Source organism: Theropithecus gelada, chromosome 7a (genome assembly GCF_003255815.1).
Source record: "Theropithecus gelada isolate Dixy chromosome 7a, Tgel_1.0, whole genome shotgun sequence".
In the NCBI taxonomy this organism is placed as follows: Eukaryota; Metazoa; Chordata; class Mammalia; order Primates; family Cercopithecidae; genus Theropithecus; species Theropithecus gelada.
In genome coordinates, this window is record NC_037674.1 from 20,685,374 (window position 1) to 20,690,382 (window position 5,009).

General features: G+C 41.2%; 1 pseudogene across 1 annotated transcript; it reads left to right on the forward strand.

The window, feature by feature from the left end:
• Positions 1-380: 380 nt before the first annotated feature.
• On the forward strand, positions 381-1,164 carry LOC112627559 (annotated as a pseudogene). The gene has a single exon (XR_003120191.1). The product of XR_003120191.1 is annotated as a ubiquitin-conjugating enzyme E2 C-like (transcript).
• The last annotated feature ends 3,845 nt before the right edge of the window (positions 1,165-5,009 follow it).

A 5,009-nucleotide genomic window follows, 5' to 3' on the forward strand; every position in this document is an offset into this window, starting at 1 on the left:
AAACATATTGAAATAATATCTTTTAAAGTTTATAAAATAAAGTTTGTCCATTTTTTTTCTGTTCTTGTATTTATTGAGCTCAATCCCAGTTTATTTTCAGAAGTCATCTCAGACATAGTAGTGGGTGCCAGAGCATTCCTACCCACCAGGAATACTATGTATATATGGGTGTATTTATCTCATCCCTTACCCACTATACCTTAGAACCAACCAAGAATTTCAGCATAATAAACCGATCCTTATCACACTGTCCTTGCAGATTGACTTCAGCCTTTAAACTGGCTGTACTTTGAGCCCTTACCTTGTCAAAACAGATCTACCTAGAAGTGGAAGAGTCCAAATTCAGGATAAAAAGTTGGCCAATGGTAGTTGCAGTCGTGTTCTCCGAGTTCCTGTCTCTCTGCCAACGCCGCCCGGATGGCTTCCCAAAACCGCGACCCGGCAGCCACTAGCGTCACCGCTGCCCGTAAAGGAGCCGAGCCGAGCGGGGGCGCCGCCCGGGGTCCCGTGGGCAAAAGGCTACAGCAGGAGCTGATGACCCTCATGATGTCTGGCGATAAAGGGATTTCTGCCTTCCCTGAATCAGACAACCTTTTCAAATGGGTAGGGACCATCCATGGAGCAAACTGGAACAGTATATGAAGACCTGAGGTATAAGCTCTCACTAGAGTTCCCCAGAGGCTACCCTTACAATGCGCCCACGGTGAAATTCCTTACACCCTGCTACCACCCCAACGTGGACACCCAGGGTAACATATGCCTGGACATCCTGAAGGACAAGTGGTCTGCCCTATATGATGTCAGGACCATTCTGCTCTCCATCCAGAGCCTTCTAGGAGAACCCAACATTGATAGTCCCTTGAACACACATGCTGCCGAGCTCTGGAAAAACCCCACAGCTTTTAAGAAGTACCTGCAAGAAACCTACTCAAAGCAGGTCACCAGCCAGGAGCCCTGACCCAGGCTGCCCAGCCTGTCCTTGTGTTGTCTTCTTAATTTTTCCTTAGATGGTCTGTCCTTTTTGTGATTTCTGTATAGGACTCTGTATCTTGAGCTGTGGTATTATTTTTGTTTTGTTTTTGTCTTTTAAATTAAGCCTCGGTTGAGCCCTTGTGATGTATATTAAATAAATGCATTTTGGTCCTTTTTTAAAAAAAAAAAAAAGTTGGCCAATGGTAAAGGAATATAGTAACTTCCAGATCCCACTTCACATTTGCATCCCATTATAATAAAATGGTTCTTTTTTGACACAGCCCCTCTGACATTTTGACATATTCATCTTTGGGTAGAGTCCTCTGTTTCTGTTATTCCTAGAATAATCTTCATTTGTGTCAAATAATGGACCCTGAATTCTACTACTTTTTCCCAGTTTTCCCTGTGTAGGGTATTGCAGGGTTTTCTAGCTGAGTTGTTTGTTGACTCTTAACAGTTGTCAGAAAATGTGCAATAAAAATAATTTCTAACACTAACAATAGCAAGGCACAGAATCTCTTGGAAGCCACAATCAATGCAGCATCAACCCTGTCCTCCAGCAGCTGAGATGCTGGGGACTGAATTTCTCTGAATAAGCTTGTCATCCATCAGCATCTGTGTCATTATAAGAATCAACATCTCTCTGGAGTAGAAGAATGGGCAGGAAATGAATAACAGTACTCTTCTGTAAGTAGTCTACCCACAGAAGCATATAAAGGTGCATCTATACCAGCCTGTGTTAAGAGTAAAATATGGAGGAGAACGGCTTAATCCCCTCCAATGTGGCATAGAAACCACACAGGACTGTTCTGATGTGAAGACAGATCTCAGGGTTTCCTTCTGCCCTGATATTTCTGAAGCCTGTGTTGTTAAAATTAGTTTTCTTAGTCTGTTTTTCACTATTGCTATTGTCTCATTAAAGTAGCTTGTTTGTAAGAGTCTTGCAGAGTCCACAAAAAGCCTAAAACTGCTTTAGCACAAATATAGAAGTCATAGTAAAATCTAGAAAACTACCTGGTGTTTTCTGATTTCTTAAGCTGTAATTATTAGTAACAAAGGATTTATGGGATTCCAGAAGATGGAATCTCACAAATGCCAAACCAACTGTTTGATTTCACAGACAAGATTGATGGCAGCTGGGAAGTTAAATTTTAATTATAGTGAGTAGTTTTATTCTTCCATATTTTAGCAAAGCTTCTATAAAAAAGCTTACTAATTTGAATTTTAATTCTTTTCCTTGTTTCAGCCCCTGCTGAAGGTGATAATGAGCACTAAAATTTTCACAAGTAAGTAGAGGGCAAAGAGAAAGAAAAAAAGGAAATTGCCACAGCCCTGACTGCCAGCCCTTTAGAACTGATAATATATTCCTTTCCTAGTCAATCCATTCTGTCCCAGAGAATTGGGGATTCTATTGGCTCCAAAAGCATCACATGATAATTTTCAAATGTGTAGTGTAAGAAAAGGTCAGTTTCACTAGACTGCCAATAAAGGACAGAATTGCTATTTTTTTCTCTGATCATTTCCCATCCCTTAATCTGTGTTTTTCTTAAGTATTTTGCATACAGTTAAGAGGATAGAGAGGCTTTTGGTGAGAAGAACAAAATTTCTCACTTATATTTTCTCTTTTTCAGGTAAGAACAGAAGTCATCACAACCTTTGTTCTCTGTAGATTCGCCAACCTGTACTCCATCCGGAGCATGTTAGAAGACTTCAGTGAACACAGGACCAAACTCCCTACTTCTCTTTTCTCCTTTTAAACCTCTGTAGGAATACAGACAATTTTAGAAATGAGAATATTTAGTTATGGAAAAAGTGAAGACCTTGGTGGGAAGTTTGTTTCTATAGAATGAAAAGCATGAATACTAAATTTATAAAACTTAGTAGGAATCAGAGCCAGACGCGGTGGCTCATGCCTGTAATCCCAGCACTTTGGGAGGCTGAGATGGGTGGATCACCTGAGGTTGGGAGCTCGAGACCAGCCTGACCAATATGAAGAAACCCTACCTCTACTAAAAATACAAAATTAGCTGGGCGTGGTGGCGCATGCCTGCAATCCCAGCTACTAGGGAGGCAGAGGCAAGAGAATGGCTTGAACCCAAGAGGCGGAGGTTGTGGTAAGCTGAGACTGCGTCCGTGCACTCCACCGTGGGCAACAAGAACAAAACTCCATCTCAAAAAAAAAAAAAAAAATTAGTAGGAACCAGGGAAATAGAAATAGGAACAGTGTGAATTCCCTATAAACTTCCTAATCAGATGACTATAGGATTTGTAATGGAAAAGTGGAACAAAAGGATGTTTCTTAAGAATACGTGTTATTCTTCATTGAAAGTTTTTGTTTGTTTTTTGTTTTTTGTTTTTGAGACAGGGTCTCACTCTGTCACCCAGGATGGAATGCAGTGGCGTAATCTCAGTTCACTGCAACCTCCACCTCCCGAGTTCAAGCAATTCTCCCACCTCAGCCTCCCTAGTAGCTTGGACCACAGGCGTGTGCCACCACGCCCAGCTAACATTTTTGTATTTTTAATAGAGATGGGTTTTCACCACGTTGGCCAGGCTGGTCTCAAACTCCTGACCTCAGGTGACCCGCCTGCCTCTGCCTCACAAAGTGCTGGGATTAAAGGGGTTAGCCTCTGTACCTGGCCGATTGGAAGTTTTAAATTATGGACCTTTTAAGTTATGGAAGATTGACAATCAGAAGACAAGTAAGGAAGAGATAGGAGTTAGATGTTCAGGAGGAATACATTAAAACAACAGGTCTGGACTTTTGCTATCTCGTGATAGGCTTTGGCTTAGATTTGCAAAGCTAACATTCCAAAAGTTGTTTCATTTCCAAATAGGTATTACTTAATCTACCACTAGATGCCATTCTCACAGATAATGGTTAACTAGGTCAAAGATTGGCATGCTTTTGATTTTCTTTTTCAAATAATATTCTGCTAAAGAAGCTAAACATAATTAATTCCTAGAATTATCTCTAAATTGAAAGAATTATACACATTAGAAGAGGTTTCAAAGAATATATACTTAGTTATAATTAATTATATCCTATACTTATTCTCAAATACTATAATTATTGCTTATTCTAGTGTTATCCTGCTTACTTCATTTTATCTAAAAATTCTTTTAGATGGAGTCTTGCTCTGACTCCCAGGCTGGAGTGCAGTGGTGCAATCCTGGCTCACTGCAACCTCCACCTCCCAGGTTCAAGTGATTCTCTTACCTCAGCCTCCTGAGTAGCTGGGATTACAGGTGCACACCACTATGCCCAGCTAATTTTTGTATTTTTAGTAGAGATGTGGTTTTGCTATGTTGGCCAGGCTGGTTTCGAACTCCTGACCTCAGGTGACTCACCTGCCTAGGCCTCCCAAAGTGCTGAGATTACAAGCGTGAGCCACTGTGCCCAGTCCATTTTATCCAAATCTTCAGGAGAGCAAAATTTTCCAATTTAACCAGGACTATTCATGAATTTGGTCTTCTAAGGACCCAAGCCAGAGTTCTGGGCTCTTCAACAGCTTTGTCAGGTATCAAAACCTCTCTTTTCAGCCTAGCGTTAACACACTATACTTTAACAGTGCTAGACTGGTACTGCTAAGCTTGAGTAAGCTTTAGGGAACCTTCTCAGTGCACCTGATTATGTCCCTGAGTCTCAGAGATTTTTTGCTTACTGAGCTGAAGAAGAAATAGAAGAACACTCCTTCCTGACTACCTTGATGGTTAATTTTATGTGTCAACTTGGCTAGGCTAAGGTGCATGGTCGTTTGGTCAAACACCAGTCTAGATGTTGCTGTGAAGGTACTTTTAAAATGTGAGTAGCATTTAAATCAGTAGACTTTGAATGAAGCAGATCATCCTCCATAATATGAGCAGATCTCATTCAATCCATTGAAGGCCTTAGGAGCAAAGAGTGAGGTTTCCTGAAGAAGAAATATCTTCAAGACTACAACATAGAAACCCTGCCAGAGTTGCCGAGCGTGGTGGCTCACGCCTGTAATCCCAGCACTTTGGGAGGCCAAGGTGGGCGGATCACCTGAGGTCAG